The sequence below is a fragment of the Oryctolagus cuniculus genome, chromosome 17, assembly GCF_051225735.1.
Source record: "Oryctolagus cuniculus isolate XC-2025 breed Fujian yellow rabbit chromosome 17, ASM5122573v1, whole genome shotgun sequence".
Lineage (NCBI taxonomy): Eukaryota > Metazoa > Chordata > Mammalia > Lagomorpha > Leporidae > Oryctolagus > Oryctolagus cuniculus.
In genome coordinates, this window is record NC_142883.1 from 63,078,567 (window position 1) to 63,096,034 (window position 17,468).

General features: G+C 60.6%; 1 protein-coding gene across 2 annotated transcripts in view; it reads left to right on the forward strand.

Moving 5' to 3' along the window:
• Nucleotides 1–12,069: 12,069 nt before the first annotated feature.
• Nucleotides 12,070–17,468, forward strand: part of RAI1 (retinoic acid induced 1) — a 106,629-nt gene continuing 101,230 nt past the window's right edge. The window contains exon 1 of one of the 2 annotated variants that reach the window (XM_070061542.2): nucleotides 12,070–12,464. The gene's annotated coding sequence lies outside the window, so the exon portion shown is untranslated. The remainder of the gene's footprint in view (nucleotides 12,465–17,468) is intronic. The other variant, XM_070061541.2, reaches the window with a different exon arrangement.

The following is a 17,468-nucleotide window of genomic DNA, read 5'->3' on the forward strand; positions in this document are numbered from 1 at the left end:
GGGGATGGGCTGCTGGGCCCAGGATACAGGAGGACATGCGTCGACAAGACGACAGGCAGCGCCCACGCCCCGTTGTCTCGGGCTGCAAGCATGGCCCGCCAGGGGAAGGAAAGTGGGCGGGCTGGGCAGCCCAGCTAAGGTGGGCTCCGTGCAGATCCTAGAAGCGGCACAGAGAGATCCCCGTCACCACCCACCCGAGGGGCGTGGCCTGCGCTTTTGAGCATCCCACTGTGTGCCCAGAACTTAAGTGTACTTAACAGATGGAAGCTGCCAGCAAACCCATCTCACAGATGGTGAGACCGAGGCTCGGTCAGAGTTACAGAGAGAGAGGGAGAGGGAGAGGGAGAAGGGTCTTCCATCCGCGGATTCACTCCCCAGATGGTCACAGCAGCCAGGGCTGGGCCAGGCTGAAGCCAGGATCCAGGAGTTTCTTCCAGGTCTCCCACATGGTTGCAGAAGCCCAAGCACTTGGAGCGTCTTCCATTGCTTTTCCCAGGCCACTAGCAGGGAGCTGGATTGGAAGTGGAGCAGCCAGGAAACAAACCAGCACCCATATAGGATGCTGGCACTGCAGGTGGAGGCTTAGCCCCACCAAGCCATAGTGCTGGCCCCTTTATTTTCATTTTTTATCTACAAGGCAGAGAGAGGGGAAGATCTTCCAATGGCTGCTTCAATCCCCAGATGGCTACAACAGCCAGGGCTGGAACTCCACCTGGAGCCTCCCCCATGGGTGGCAGGAGCCCAAGGACTTGCATCCTCTGCTGCTTCCCCAGGTGCATTAGCAGGGAGCTGGAGGCAGAGCGGCTGGAACCCAAACCAGGCACTGATCCGGGACTCAGACGTCCGAAGCGGCGACTTAAGCTGCTGCCTTCAATACCCACCCCTCACATTTGTTTTTTGAGTTGCAAGAAAGCAAAAAGAATTAGCAAACACAAATGGAAACTAAGTAGCTTCAGGAACAGGTGGATGTGCCTCACTGAGGTTGTCAGCTCTCCTGGCCCCTGAGGCTCCCGGCTGATAGCAAATCGATTTACAAGCCCCCCCAGAAGCAGACTCCGCGAGTGTTTGTCAGGTGGGTGCTGTTAACACAAGCAAGGGTAGGAGTCTACGGCTACCTCTGGGGAGAGGTATCCCGGAGAAGAGCGAGAACATCCTTCCACACCGGATAGCGTCACCTCTGCCCGTGCTATGGCTCTGGTCTCGTCCTAGGCACTTCCCAAGACTGCCCCACGGAACCCCCTGACAGCCCCAGAAGGCTGTCGCAACGTCCGTCTCATGGATGGAGAAAGTTATAAAGGAATGATGATGGTGCCCAACTGCTATCGTTTGAAGACGACTTGGTTTCAAAACTCCTGCAAGACTTTTTTTAAAAATATTTATTTATTTACTTGAAAGTCAGAATTACACAGAAAGAGAAGGAGAGGCAGAGAGAGAGAGAGAGAGAGAGAGAGAGGTCGGCCTTCCATCCGCTGGTTCACTCCCCAGTTGGCTGCAGCACCCGGAGCTGTGCCAATCTGAAACCAGGAGCCACCAGCTTCTTCTGGGTCTCCCATGTGGGTGCAGAGGCCCAAGGACTTGGGCCATCCTCCACTGCTTTCCCAGGCCACAGCAGAGAGCTGGATTGGAAGTGGAGCAGCTGGGACTCTAACCAGTGCCCATATGGGATGCCGGCACTGCAGGTGGCAGTTTTATCTGCTATGCCACAATTTTTTTTTTTTAAATAAAGGATTTATTTGTTTGATTTGAAAGTCTGAGTTGAGAAGCCACGCTCAGGAGCTCCCCTCTCTGAACGAGAGAAGGACTCACCCAAGCCTCTGTCTGCCTCAGCTTGGATGCCGCCTGTGATGGGGACCTCACTACGGACCAAGGGCGTGCAGGGGATCCTGCAGAGGTGCTCACTCAGCAGCCGCCATGGACAGGCACCCGCCCTGCCTGGCAGCCCTGGGAGCCACTGTCTGTGGAGCTGGACGTCCCAGCTGCCCAGGGGCCTTGGGTGCTTGCCTGCCCATCTGTAAAATGGGTGGGTTACTCCATTCAAGAGTGCAAGTCTTCCTTCCACGCAGGCTGGGAGGACTTCCTGTGACATCCCACAAGTGGCTGCCGAACACGAACAATGCAGTTGTATCTCACTGAACAGCCACGAGTCCCTGTCTCTGCCTCTCTCTCTCACTGTCACTCGGCCTTTCCAATACATACATCAGGGACCTGTGGCGGCTCCAGTGTCCCATGGCCCCATGACCTTCTCCTCTGCCGAGACCCTGCCCTGCTGGACAAGGGACTCCCGCGGATCCCAGGGATCAGAACAGGGACATCTTGGGGCCACTTCCCAGCATCCCGTGGTGAGCCACTTGGGATCTGAGCCAGACAACTCTGTCACCAACTCCCAAAGTCAGCCCCGGGCACTCAACAGCTTCCTTTCTGGCTTGTGGGAGGAGGTGACCGCAGGCTGGGAGCAGGGGTCTCTGCCAGCGGACAACGTTCCCCATCTTGGGGCCTCAGGACAGACTCCAGCAACACCCACGCCCCACAGCAGAGTGGGGCCACTTCTAACATATTCACCCAGGGGCAGGTACTGACGCACAGTGGGTTAACCCACCGCCTGCAGTGCCGGCATCCCATATGGGCGCCGGTTCGAGTCCTGGCTGCTCCACTTCCCATACAGCTCCCTGCTAATGCACCCAGGAAAACACTGGAAGATGGCCCAGGTGCTTGGGCCCCTGCATCCACATGAGAGACCCAGAAGAAGCTCCTGGATCCTGGTTCTGGCTCTTGTGTCCCTTTGGGAGTGAATTAGTGAATGGAAAATCTCTCTCTCCTTTTCTCTCTGCCTTTCAAAGAAATAAAGATATAAATCTTTTTGTTAAAAAAAAAACCAACAACTTCAGAATCGTGTATTTCTGGAATTTTCCGCTCCATCCTTTACTGAGAGTAAATAAAACCGTGGAAAGCAAAGCGTGGCTGGGGGGAAGGGCACCATCCTTTTGCTCTGTCTGTCTCTCTTCCACTTCCCATAAAGACAGTTTTTGTGTTGCTTTCTCTTTGCTGCACCAGCCCGTGACCCCCCCCCAACCCCTCCCCTCCCAGCACCAGGTGCACTGCAGATGCTAGCAACTGTGGCATGAAGGCAGGCATTCCCAGAGGGGCACAGACAGGTGGGACAGGTGAGCTGTGTGCACCTGCATGCATGGGACCACAAGGCCCCGGGAGTCACGTGCACAGGTATCCATACACGCACACAACACACACGCATGGAAGCCCTGAGTCCAAGCTGCCCCCTGTCCAGCGCGGCCCTGGACAGCAAGGCCTGATGCTGCCACTTAGGCAGCGAGATGGGTCTGTCCACTCCCGATGCCCGTGAACCTGTCCCCGGCTGCATGAGGGCTGGAGAACCCAGACTGCTTCTATGCAGAGGACGGGGCTGAGGGCTCTGCAGCACGCCAGCCAGCCAGTCAGCGAGATGCAAGTGTAGCTTCTCCATAAGCTGGACCCCAGCTGCCTGCCCTCCCCCGCCTGCCCCCAACCCAGGCGCGTTGCCAGCCAAGTGCGAGCGGCCGCCCCACTGAGCAGAAGGAGAGACTGAGGCCCGGGGCCCCCTTTAGAGGCGAAGCAGGCAGTGGCGGCTCCCTGGCCAGCCCCCATCTCCCTCCTCCCCCTTCCCCCACCCCCGGCTTGGGCAGTCACCTCCCAAACAGCAGGACCCCAGCCCGTGGAGCCCCTCCCCACCGAAGCCCCTCCAGCCCTGTTCACCAAGGCTCGCTTTCCCGACAGAGATCGATACAAAACCTTTTATCTCCTTCCCCTTAGACTCAAGCCTGGGAGCAGAGCTGTTACTATGGTGACCCATGGGGCCCCCCCTGCAACTCCTGCCCCACCCCTTCTCTCACCCCCGCCCTGCCCCTGCTCTCCCCCACTGCCTCCCACCCCAATCCTGCAACCCAGGACCAGCGTTCTCAGCACTGTTGCCTGCTTTGCAGCTAAGGAGTGGGCGGGGGTGGGGGTTCCTTGGGGTCCCCCCCAGACTGCACCTGCTCCCCACATTCCCAGAAAAGACCACCACCCGGCTCCTGTAGACCCACCGGCCTCTCTGCCTCCTTTCTTCTTTAAAAAAATTTATTTGAAAGGCAGACGGAGAGTGAGCTAGACACAGAGATCTTCCATCTGCTGGTTCATTCTCCCACATGTGTGTCCCCCGGTGGCTGGCAGTGAGCCAGGCGGAAGTCAGGTGCCTGGTGCGGAATCCGGGTCTCTCCTGTGGGTGGCAGGGGCCCAGGTGCTTCAGCCATCACCAGTGCCCTCCCAGGGTGAGTGCCTTAGCAGGAAACTGGAGTCAGGAGCCTCCATGGCTGGGACCCCCAGCACGCAAGCCCTCAAGGTCAAGGTCGCGGGAGACGGGGATTGAGTTCCTGGCTCCAGGCTTTGGCCTGGCCCAGTCCCAGCTGTTGCTGCTACTTCTCTTTCAATTCCACTTTCTAACAGCGCAAGGGCTAACAGGTAAGCTTGTTTTGGTGCGAATTGTTTTGAAATTCATAATACATCATTTCCATGAGCTTGGGGAAGATTTCTCATGTACATGCGTTTCAAAACCAAAAGTTTGCACCACAATAAATGTATATATATTTTAAAAGATTTATTTACTTATTTGAAAGGCAGAGATACACAAGAGAGAAGGGGAGAGAGAGAGAGAGAGAGAGAGAGAGAGAGAGAGAGAGAGAGACAGGTCTTCCATCTGCTGGTTCACTCCCCAGTTGGCCGCAAATGGCCGGAGCTGGGCAGATTTGAAGCCAGGAGCCTGGAGCTTCTTCCAGGTCTCCCACGTGGGTGCAGGGGCCCAAGGACCTGGGCCATTTTCCACTGCTTTCCCAGGCCACAGCAGAGAGCTGGATGGGAAATGGAGCAGCCGGGTCTTGAACCAGCGCCATATGGGATGCTGGTGTTGCAGGCAGCTTAACCAGCTGCACCACAACGCCAGCCCCAGTGGTACTGAGCCTGCTAAGCCTTGAAGAGGATTGAGTTTCTGGCTCCTGGCTTCAGCCCCAGGAAGAACACTGTGAGCATTTGGGGGCATTTGGGGAGTGAGCCAGTGATTGGATTTCTCTGTCTCTGTCTCTGTCTCTGTCTCTGTCTCTCTCTCTCTCTCTCTGCCTCTCACACAAATAACTTTTTAATGAAAACAAGAAATCCAGCACCTGGATCCAGAGAGAGAGACTCGTGTAGAAAAAGCGATGGTGGACCTGCTGGGGGGGGGGGGGAGGGGTCTGCGGGATGCATTTCGGTGCACTACCACCAGGGGGAGCCAGGCCCTCCTTGTCCTCAGCCCCTGAGCTGAGCCAGACAGAGCAGGGTGGGAAGAGTATCTTGGGCAGAGGAAACAGCGTGTGAGGCTGCTCAGCGGAGACAGGGAGGAGGCAAGAGAGCGACCCGCGAGTCGTTCTTCAGGCACCGAGCAGGAAGAATATACAGGGGCCGGTCCTGGGGGGACGTGGGGGGCCGGGGGTCGGGGCACAGCAAGGGACCAGCGTCCTGCCCCGGGGCTGCCGTGAGGGGCATGGGTGGGGACTAGCTCCCAAGGAGGATGAAAAGGCCAAAGCAATTCGAATCCATGACTTCCTGGAGGGAGGTGAGTGAGGAGGGGCAGGGGAGGGGTGCGGGGTGCTGGGTGGGGGCGGGGCGGGGATGGCACCGCTGTCATATAAACAGATGAAAAGCTGTTCCGCGCTTGCTTTTGTCGTACTTTTTTTTTATATAATACTTTTCTATTGTCAGAAAGGGAGAGAAAAAAATATGTTTTATTAGCGGCGAAGCCCTTTTATCCTCACCGCTGGTTCTAACAACAACACGCGAGACTGCAGGGTCCCCAGGCGCGGCCATTCTGCCCCTGCTATTTAGGGATGACCTTGACGTGCTTCTCTCAGGCTCGTGCTGCTCGCGGGGTAAAACTTAAAGACCTGCGGGGCTGGGGGAGGCGGGGCGGGGGTCTGTGGTCAGCCATACCGATGCCGTTTCTTTGTGTGTGCGTGTGTGTCTGTGTGTGTGTTGCTAAGATGTATTCATTTATTTATTTGAAAAGCTGAGTGACAGAGAAGAAGGGAGAAAGAGAGAGAGAGAGAGAGAGAGAGAGAGAGAGAGAGAGAGAGCATCTTCCTTCCTTTGGTTCACTCCCCAAACGCCCACAACAGCCAGGGCTGGGACAGGGCAAAGCCAAGCGCCTGGAACTCCATCCGGGTCTCTCACATGGGTGCAGGGGCCCAAACACTTGGGTCATGGATTTCTGCTGCTTTCGCAGGCGCATGACCAGGAAGCTGGTTCATAAGTGGAGCAGGGGCCCACTGTGCTGTAGCGGGTGAAGCCGCCGCCTGCAGTGCCGGCATCCCATATGGGCGCCGGTTTGAGTCCCGGCTGCTCCACTTCCGATGCAGCTCTCTGCTATGGCCTGGGAAAGCAGTGGAAGATGGCCCAAGGCCTTGGGCCCCCGCACCCAAGTCGGAGGCCCGGAAGAAGCTCCTGGCTCCTGGTTTTGGATAGGCGTGGCTCTGGCCATTGCGGCCAATTGGAGAGTGAACCAGCAGATGGAAGACCTCTCTCTCTCTCTCTCCCCTTCTCTCTCTGTGTAACTCTGACTTTCAATGAAGTAAATAAATCTTTTTAAAAAAGACTTTGCAATTCAACATTGGGAGCCCGTGGGCTTCCCCAGCTCTGCACTAACACTGGCTGGGGTGGCAATGGCGCAAGTGCCCATCACCACCTCCTGCTTCTCTCTCTCGTGGCCGACTGCTTCTCCTGAGGCAGTCCTGGTGGCAGGAGGGTTCCTGCTCGGGGCCGGCAGCCTGGCCCGGGAGCTCCTGCCCCGTGCAGCCACACAGCCTGTGTGTTGTTTTACCTGCTCAAGGCAGCTGCTCAGCTCTTTGGAGACTGGGATTGTTCCCTGTCCCTTCGCCTTCCAAATGTTTCTCCTTGGGGTACAGCAGTCTCAGTTCTCTTTGGAACAAGCTACAGAAAAACTAACACAAATTATGTGATGCAAACAAAATAAAATAAAAAGGCACATGTTGTTGGCTCCTGTCAGTGAAAAGTCCAGGGGTTCCAGCTTCAGGCATGGCTGGATCCAGGAGCCCAGATGGTATCTCTATGACTCTCTCAACACTGCTTTCCTCCATGTTGGCTCTCTTCCCAGACCCACAGCTAATGAGCTTACCGTTTGGTAAGTTTCCAGCAAAGCTCGGCACTTCCAGCAAAACACCCAAAGAGCTTGGGGAACGTTAGCCATCCCTGTGGCCAGGCAGACGGGGCAGTGCGGCAAGACCCAAGGCACTGGCTCCTCCCATCTCTGCCTCCCAGCCTGAACCCCCTGGGCTGGAAGTGGGGGAGGCTGGCCCCACAGGGAAATCAGGGCTCGGTTAGCATGTTCTAGAAGAGCCGTCTACGAGGACAATGGCGTATGTGGTAGAGTTGTGTCCGGGTGTTCTTCCACTGCTGGAAGTCTCAGCAGACACAGCCATCCTGTGGTCGGTGCCCTGACAGCCGAGCGCTGGTTACCTGGGCGGCGGCAACTCTGCCTACCCTTCCCAGCAGCCTCTGGAGCGGGTTTACCGCAATGAACGTGCGTTGGATGGGTGGACAGATGGATGGATGGACAGATGTGTGTGGATGGATGGATGGGTGGGTGGATGGGTGAACGGCTGTGTGTGTGGATGGATGGGTGGATGGGTGGATGGGTGGATGGGTGGACGGATGGCTGGCTGTGTGTGTGGATGCGTGGATGGCTGTGTGTGTGTGTGGGTGGGTGGGTGGATGGGTGGACAGATGGCTGGCTATGTGTGTGGATGGGTGGATGGGTGGATGGGTGGATGGGTGGATGGGTGTGTGTGTGCATGGCTGGCTGTGTGTGTGGATGGGTGGATGGCTGTGTGTGTGTGTGCGTGTGGATGGCTGGATGGATGCATAGCTGTGTGTGGATGGGTGGATGGATGGTGGATGATCCTAGGGATGCCTGTTGGCCCTGAGCCAGTTGGTCTGTGACCCCCTCCAGGGCATTTCTGGGACTGGAAGCATTCCCCTCACCCCACGGCACCCAGACTCACCAGGAGCTAAGCAGGGCCATCGCTGCGCGCTCACTCCTCTCTGTTGGGTGTGAGCGGCCTCCCAGGGACTCCCAGGCTCTCTCCTCGTCCTGCTCGCCCATCACCGGCCCCGCCTCCCTGCCAGCGGGCTCTGAGCACTGAGACCCAGGCTGGGTCACATTCACCTCGGCTTTCAGTGTAGTGGGTGTCACAGAGCAACGCGCAGTGCCCAGGGTCTTTTTATTTTTATTTTTTTAAATGCTGACTGCAAACCCAAGGGCTGAGCATCGCTAAGCTCCGCCTGTTTACAAAGCAGAAGTTTGCAGAGAGCAGGGGAGGTGCCTGAGGCCACAGCTGGGCCAGATGTCACCCCCCCACACACACACACCCACAGCCCCCGTCATGGTCCTGCTACTGACGAGGCACAGAGCCTGGCCGGACCCGTGCCCAGCGACAACTACTTCCAGACAAGCACGCAGTAGGTGCCGAATAAACGCAAGCTGTGTGTTTGCTAAGGGGAGTCCTGCTGGGCGCCCGCCCTCTGCCAGCCTATAAGATCGGTGGGGAGTCTCTGGGGTGTGTGTGCGCTCTTGAGCGAGAGGAACCCCCTCACCCCAACACACACACACACACACACCCCAGGCACAGACGCCTGGCGGTAGCAGCGCCCTCCACACTCCCCGTGCTAAGCCCAGGGGCCCCCTGCGGGGAGCAGGGTCCTATCTGACCCCAATCCTCCCCCCCTTTCCCAGCCTTCCTGCCACTGGGGTCTCTCTCCCGGAAACATAACCTCCTGTTGACCTCGGAGAAAACACGGAGGAAGTTCAAGGCCACACAGATGCAGATTGGGTTGTTAGACCCCTGGGGTGGCGGGGTGGGGGCTGGGGGGCGGCAGGTCTCTGGGAGCGCTAAGCCTCGGGGTGGAGGGCTCAGCCAGGTGATTAAACAGGCCGTAGGGGAGGGATTTCGAGAGACTCCGAAGGTATTTCCAACCCCACGATTCTCTGTTTGCTCTCCAACCAAAACAAACCGAGAGCTCGGGCCGACCCTCCCCACTGCGAGTCTGATACTGCCTTTATGGGGCCTCTGGGCTGCACAGCGCCCCGCTCGCTCCTTAGCCCCCCGCCCCACCCCCACCCCAGCCTGCCAGCGATGCGGGCCTGATCCATCCCTTATGGTCTCCACATCCCTGCGGCCCCTGCCGCCCGTGGACGCACGCACTCTCGCCAGCATCATTTACAGGACCAAGGCCACCTGCCCTGCCCTAAACAGGACACTCCTAAGCCCAGGAGCCTCCCACAAGCTAAAGCAAGCAGGGAAGACAGCAACAACAAATCACTCTTGAGACCGCCTCCTCCAGGAAGTATCCCCTGATTTCCAGGGCATGAACCCCACCCCCATCCCCCAAGACCTGTGGGCCAGGGCATTTTGCATAGGTTTTCTCATCTGTGAAATGAGGTTTGTTTTTTAAAATATTCTATTTATGTACTTGTGAGGTAGAGTTATAGACAGAGAGAGGTAGAGACACAGAGAAAGGTCTTCCATCTGCTGGTTCACTCTCCAATTGGCTGCAAAGGCTAGAGCTGGGCCGATCCAAAGCCAGGAGCCAGGAGCCTCTTCTGGGTCTCCCATGTGTGTGCAGGGGCCCAAGTACTTGGGCCATCTCTCACTGCTTTCCCAGGCCACAGTAGAGAGCTGGATCGGAAGTGGAGCAGCCGGGACTAGGACCGGCGCCCATATGGGATGCTTAACCTGCTACAACATACAACGTCGGCCCCCAGACCCCAGATCTGTGGTCTTGTCTCTCTAGCTTCTGGAGGTCACCAAGGGGTCACAATCAAGACATGGGGTTGGCCACAGAAGCAGGAAAGTACCAGAAGCCCCTGCTGCAGCCAGCCCTCACCCCAGCGACACCCAGTTTGGCCTTTGGGCCCGCAGAGCTGTCAAGAATTAAGCTATATCATGAAAAGCCACTAAACTCAGGGACAGACAGACAGACACACGGCTCCCATCCTCTGGGTCACTCCCCCAAATGCCCACAGCAACAGCCAAGGCTGGGCCAGGCCAAAGCCAGAGCCTGGAGCTCCATCGGGGTCTCCCACGTGGGTTGCAGGGGCCCAGGCACTTGGGCCTTTCCCTGCTGCCTCCCAGGGTGTGGAGAGCAGAGCAGGGGCACGAAGCACGCACTTGGACCTGGGATGCGGGTGGCGCACGTTGTTGGCATTTACACCCCCTCTGCCCCTGGACCACCTGCTCTGTCTGCTCCCTCCAGCTCCCACTCCGGGACCCCTGCCCCTGCTCCAAGCCCTCCCTAAATTCCCAATGCGCTTCTCCAAATGGGGCCGGAGCTGTGACCCTCCCCGCCCCTCCCCCCGCAAAAACAAAAAACTCCATCTGTGCCTCTAAGCCCCAAGCATATGGCCCAGTGTCCCCAAACCTGGTAAATTCTAGCAAGTTAAAAAGAAAACTCACACACACACACACAACTCACACCAAAGTCCAAAGCCAGACGCCTTCTCTGGGTAGAGTTAGCCTGAGACCCCCATGTAAGGGAAGCAGAAGGCCCCCAGGGTCCCTCCTCTGTGTCCCGCTGAGTTTCCCGAGTCTGGGCTTCCCTGTAGGGTCTCCCTAGGAGCAGGTTAAGGCAAGGCGGGGAGGGTGGGAGGTGAGGCCCGGAGGGGACTACAGAGACATCTAGCATTTTATTTGATAAAGATTGATTGATTGATTGATTTGAAAGGCAGAGTTACAGAAAGAGAGACAGACAGAAAGAATCTTCCATCTGCTGGTTCCCTCCCCAAGCTGTTGGCTACAACAGCTGGGCCAGGCCAAAGCCAGGAGCCTGGAGCTCCATCCGGGTCTCCCACATGCGTGGCAGGGGCCCGAGCACTTGGGCCATCTTCCGCTGCTGCCTGCCCAGGCACATTAAGCAGGGAGCTGGATCGGAAGTGGAGCAGCCGGGACTCATGGGGGATGGCAGCGGTGCGGGTGGCGGCTTAACCTTGCTGAGCCACGACCCCATCCTGCTGAGTGCCCCCGGGCACCACGCATCGACAGTGGGCACTGCCATCATCTCCACCCTACAGAGGGGGAAACTGGAATGCAAAGCCCACAGCCACTCAGAGGAGCGATCCCCGCGGCACCACAGTTCACGGCGTGCTCCCAGCGTCTGTCTGTCTGTCTGTCTGTCCACACTGCCCTGGGCGCTGGCGGCCAGGCCCGGCTGTCACCTTTCTCTGAAGACCCCCGGGGGCAGGGAACTCCATCACTGCCTGCCTCAGTTTCCTGACGAAGAGGGGTTGCCAGGATCAGAGAGGGCCTGGGGCTGGGCCCATCCCAACTCCTGCTGTCAGAGACCAGGGTACTGAGGTTGGGGGGGGGGCACTCACTTTCCTGAATCACCCAGAAGCTCTGACACCTCAGGGCCCCTCATCCCAATCACCAGCTTCTCACCGGCCACAGGGCCTTTGCACCTGCTGGTCTTCCACCCCCTCCCCCAGCTCCCAGCTCTAGCCCAGCCAGTTCTTTCCTGCTCTTCGCTCACCTCCTGCTAAGTAGCCAGTCTCCATCACTTCACCTGCTAACTTTAGAATTCCGTGTTTCTGTTTGCCCCGGCTCCTTCTGCCAGGAAGCCAGCTCCGCGACAGCGGGGACCATACTGGTCACTGTTGACTCCTCTACACCCAGCAAGGTGCTAAAGACAGTGGTGTCCAGCGCAGGGGGTGCTGTGAACGCCAAAACCGCTTCTCCAACTGTGCAAAGGCGAGTACAGGAGAGGGCTGGGGCGAGGGTGACGGCGGAGGGGCCTGGGGCTGGAAGCGCCACCCCCAGAGTTCCCGAATCCCCCAGCCCCCATCCGACCCCAGACCCCTTGCTCCAGGGCTGCGCTCAGGCCGCCTCCCCGCGGAGCCTCGCCGGCCGGGGCCGCGTAGTGGGGCGCGCGGGCCGCCAGGGGGTGCTGTCGGGGCGCGCACGGCCCACCCGGCGCCCGGGGCCGCGAGCGAGCGCAGCCAGGCCGCCCGCCCGCCCGCCCGCCCGGGAACTTTTCCTCGCGCTCTCGCGCTCCTGCTCCCCCCGCGCGGCGCCCGCCCGCTCTTCCTGTGCGGAGCGGATCGCATTTCCCCGCGGCACCCGCGGACACCAGGCAGGCCGTGCCGGCTTGCGCGGCCAGGGCGCCGCCCCCCGCCCGCGGCGGGGCTGCGAGAGGCGAGTTGGGGAGCCGAGGCGGCGGCGAGGGCGAGAGGCCAGCCGAGCAGGCCGCCCTGGCCGCGGCCCGCACGCCGGCGCGAGGAGGGGGCGCCGCGGTCCACCTCCTTCCGCCCTGACCCCCATGGCCGCCGGGGCCTGCAGGCCGCGACGTCGCAGCGCCAGGCCCGGCGGGGCCCCCGAGTGAGCGCGGGCGCCGAGGTGAGCAGCGGGCGCTGGGCGTGCGCGCGCTCGGGGCCGGGTGGAGACGGGGGTCCGTGGGGGTCGTTGCTTTGTGTGGCGGTGAGGGTGGCCGAGGTCAGCGGCCGGGGGGCGCGCGGAGCGGGGGCGAGCGTGGCCAGGGCCCCCGAGTGCACCGCGGCGCGGCGTGGGGGGCCGCGGGGGCCGCTTGCGCGTCGCCGGGGCGGGGGGCGCGAGGGGAGCTTTGTTGAGCGCGTTGGGTGTGTGTGTGTGTGTGTGTGTGTGTGTGTGTGCGGGGGCGGGGGGAAGGCGGGGAGCGGCTCCTCCGTGCGTGACCGGGGCCGCCGCGGCCCACGCGTGGGAGTCGGGGCGGCGAGCGGGGCGCTCTGGGCGCGCAGCCCTCTCCCCGGGGCCCGCGCGGCGCCCGGGGCCTGTGCGCAGGCCCCGGCGGACGGCCGGGCAGGAAGCGGCCCCCGCGCCCCGGGGCGCTCCGTGGTGGCCGGGCCTGGGGCGCGCGCGGGCCCCGCGCGGGTGACGTCACAGGCAGCCCCCCGGGACCCGCGAACCTGGCGCCCCCCCAGGCTGGGCTCCCCCGCCGCCTGCCACCCCCTGCCCCTTCCCGCAAGCCCTGGAGGAGGGGACGCGCGCAGCAGGGGCGAGGGGCCGCGGGGCAGGACGCGGGGGTGACACTTGGAGCTCGGGTCGCGCCGGGGGGCTCGGAGGAGGGGTTGGGTGGGGAAGCGAAACAGCAGGCAGGCCCTAGGCCGCCGCGGCCCCGGCTTCCTGGGGCGCCAGGTCCAGGGTGCGCTCCACGGGCCGGGGTCGGAGTGCGGGCCGCAGCGGCGCGCGCCCCCCTGGGGATCCACCGCGCCCCCCACCCCAACCCCGGGCCGCGAGCTAGGTAACAATGCGCCGTGGGGGGCTGGGGGAGGGGAGGCCGCGCGCCCGAATGGCGGACCCGGGCCCGCGCCGCCGCCGCCGCCGCGCGCCCGCCCGCCCGGGCGCCACGCGGGACCCGCGCGCCCCCTCCCCCGCGCCGCGCCGTGTGGAGGCTTCAAGGGCATTACATCTGGTTGCAATCCGGTGTCTTGCTGCCTGGCCCGGGCTGCTGACGTCAGAGCACGGGAATTACTTCTTTTTATTTTATCTTTTTTTTTTTTTTTTTTTTAGTGGTCTGCTGCTTTGGGAGGGGGGCGGGGTGGGGAAGAACTGTGATGTGGAGGCGCCAGCGCCTAGGGTGGGATTGGGGGGGTGGGGAGATCCAGGCCGGTGGGGGGGGGCGCTGCGTCTCCCCTTGCCACGCGCCCCCGCCCTCACTGACCACATATCTGCATATCCAGGCTCTTGCTGGACGCGGAGCTGGACGCTGGAGAAGAGGCTTTGGGTTTGCCACACCTCGCCCCCCCCATAGTTGGGAGGGTATTTGGGGGGCCCCTCCCCCAGGGGTAAAGGGAACCGGCCTTTTGGGTGACACAGAGAAGTGGACTGGGGCGTTTTGGTCTCAGGAGAAGGGTGCAGCCGCAGGAGGGGGGTGATCTAGGCTCCCACTGCCCAGAGCCCCTCGCCCCTCGCTCCCACTGCCCCTCGCCCCTCGCCCCTCGCCCCTCGCCTTACAACCATCTTTCTCTCCCGCGGGATCTCCCAGCCTGTGCCCAAGTGGTCCCTGGGACCTGTAGGGAGCAGCTGATTTTGCATCGTGTTCCCTAAATGTAAAACCAAACGAGAAGTTAGAGAAAGAGCCTGCTACCCTGTCTGCTGGTCTGTGATAACTCTCTCTTCTGGTCTGTTTCATTTAAAAGAAAATTCCGCACCCCTGGCGTTGGGGTGCAGCGGGGCTGAGCTGCCTGCTTGCATCCTGCGCAGGTCCTGGCTTCCCACTTGTGTGCCGCGGGGCAGGCAGCCGGGAGATGCCGGAAGTGCTGGGGTCCCCCTGCCACCCACATAGGAGACCCAGCCGTGGGGGGGACCCGGATGGAGTTGGGGGCTCCTGGCTGCAGTCAGCCTGGCCCAGACCAACTGTGGGGAAGAAGAGCTGCAGATGGGACATCTTCCCTTTCTCTCTTTCTCACACTCACTCGCCCTGTCACTCTGCCTTTTGCAGAAATAAAATAATTTTAAAAAATTGCTGTTGGACCCACGAGATTGATTTTACTGTCAGCTGATAGATCAGACTGGGAGTTTGAAGCAAACAGGACTGGGAAGTGAACCTGCTGTTGATTCCTTCAGCAAACATTAAGACCATGGAGTCCTGTCTTTTTTTTTTTTTTTTATGACAAGTAACGGCACGGCTGTGGCCTCACGTTGACCAGTGCTGGTGACTTGTACAGAGCACAAGTCCCCCGCAGGCAGCCGCCCCAGCCCCAGGTGTGGGAAGTGAATTGCAGACACACAGGTGTTTTCTGTCCCCAGGCACCTGGCTTCTGTGTTGCGCACAGGAGCCTGGCCCTGCTGTGGCTGGGGCCCCTCCCCTCCCCGGCCCTTTCCTGGCTGTGTCTGGGTGAGGTTCCGGGTGACCCTGGCTGCCCACATCCTCTGTGCCTGCCCTGCCTCTCCGTGCCTCGGTATCCCTGCTGGGGCTGAGGGGAGTACAGCAGTTGTGACCTCATGGGACCACAGTGGCAGTGTGGGACGGTGGCTGTCCCCAGGCGTGCCCGGCACTTCCATCTTTATGGCTGTGGCTACTGCTTCATGTTATCGCGATTTTATGGCCGCGGTGGCTCATATTCGTACCTCGTCGCTTTCTCTTCTGTTTGTCTTTAAAAAATTGAGAGGCCAAGCCGCCGCCTGCGATGCCAGCGCCCCAGGAATGCTAGTTTGAGTCCTGGCCTCTCCACTTCCGATCCGACTCCCTGTGGATGCACCTGGGAAAGCAGAAGAAGATGGTCCAAGTGCTTGGGCCCCTGCACCCACGTGGGAGACCCTTGGGGAAGCTCCTGGCTGTTTTTGCCATTTGGGGAGTGAACCAGCAGATGGAAGGTATATCTCTCTCTAACTCTGCCTTTCAAATAAATACACTTTTTTTTTTTTTTTTTGACAGGCAGAGTGGACAGTGAGAGAGAGAGACAGAGAGAAAGGTCTTTTTTTTGCCGTTGGTTCACCCTCCAATGGCCGCCACAGCCGGCGCGCTGCGGCCGGCGCACCGCGCTGATCCGATGGCAGGAGCCAGGAGCCAGGTGCTTTTCCTGGTCTCCCATGGGGTGCAGGGCCCAAGCACCTGGGCCATCCTCCACTGCACTCCCTGGCCACAGCAGAGAGCTGGCCTGGAAGAGGGGCAACCGGGACTAGAACCCGGTGTGCCGGCGCCGCTAGGTGGAGGATTAGCCTAGTGAGCCGCGGCGCCGGCCAAATAAATATACTTTTTTAAAAAATAAATTATTTGAGAAGCAGACAGAGCACCAGCCCTCATCTGCTGGTTCACTCTCCAAATGCCCACAATGGCAGAGGCTGGGCTGGGGTAGAAGCCAGGAGCCAGGCGCTGCATCCAGGTCTCCCATGTGGGTGCAGGGGCCCAAGCACTTGGACCATCTTCTGCTTCCCAAGAGCCTGCATTAGCGGGGAGCTGGAGTCGGGAGCTGGCGCTGGGACTTGACTCCCGTATGGGATGCCGGATGCTGGTGGTTTAACTGCCCAATCCTTCCCACTTCCTTTTAACAGCTGCCCGTATACAGGGAAGAGTCTTTGTGGGACAGGCATGTTGCCCTAGGGCAGCAAGGGCTGTACAAGCACCCACTGTTTGCAGAGCCTTATGCTTAATGCTGGGGTCCAAGCATGAGACATCCTTGTAGCTGCCCCCTCTCCCCCCACTCCAAGAAAGACACCGCACAGTGGCTGATAGAGATGTGTGTGACAGCCAAGGCCATGGCCAGACCTGGGGCTGGGGCTTCCGGTGGGGAGGGCTGTGAGCAGGTGCCTGGGGGACAGGGGTGGGTGGGTGAGGATGAGACAGGCAGCTCCTGGCGGAGGACACACAAGGAGCAAGTGTTTGTAGGCTGCAAGGGCTGTGGCGCGGCCCGCGTGCTCTGGCCAGGAGGGGAGGACTTGGCCCAGAGAGAATGGTGGCAGAGGAGGCTGGACAGCAGCCAGGACCTCCACGCTGGCCTCTCTGCCCTCCCGGCCTCCATCCTGCGTCGCCCCCACCCCACCCCACCCCCGCCACGCTGCAGGAGTGATCTTTCTAAGCTGCCGGGGCTGCCTCCGGGGGCTCCCGCTGCCTTCGGAATAAAGCCAGGGCCTGTGCCGCGGAGCTTCCCACACTGCTGGGGCCCTTTCAGGCCTCGCTGGCCGCTCTGCCCCCTTCCAGTCCCCTGCCTTCCCCTCCTGCCGCCGCTGAGGTGAGAGCCGCATGAGCCCTGCCTCTGTGCACCGGCCCGGGCTGCCCCTTCCACCTGGGATGCCCTTCACCTTCCTCCCAGGGCCCCCCAGGACCCAAACAGACATCCTGTCTCCTCTTCCTCTGACCTCCAAGGCGGAATGAGTCATCTCCCTTTGTCTATACCCGCGGCTTGGCGTTTATCACAGAATTATCGGCAATTCTGTCAGTGTCTGGGCTCTGCACGCGCGCGCAGGCTGGAGCATCCAGGCCTCGCAGCACGTCGTCACAGCCGTCCTCGGCTGGCTCCTTTCTCTGCCCCGGGCGCTGGGCCAAGGGCGAGGCCCGGGGACCTGGGGCCAGGCTCAGAAACTCCGCCTGGCAGGGCAGCGGCCAGGTGAGGTGCCGAAGGTGAGAATCCGGCATTGTTCGCCCGGCCCCTTTGATCTTCCCGTAAGGGCAGGCATGAGCTGTGTGGGTTCTGCGCTCTCACACAGGGCGGGTGGGTAGATGGCTCAGCGGCCCAAGGGATGGGGGGGGCATGCTGAGAGCTGGGGCCCAGCCCCCCCAGGCTGCTCCCTGCAGGTCTGGGGAGAAACTGGCTCGTCCTGTTTCCCCAGGGACCCAGGCAGAGCTGTGCCCTGATCCTTGGGGGTGGGTAGGTGGATTGGTGAGGGGGGGGCGTCCCTGGGGATCTGTGACTGGAATGTGACACT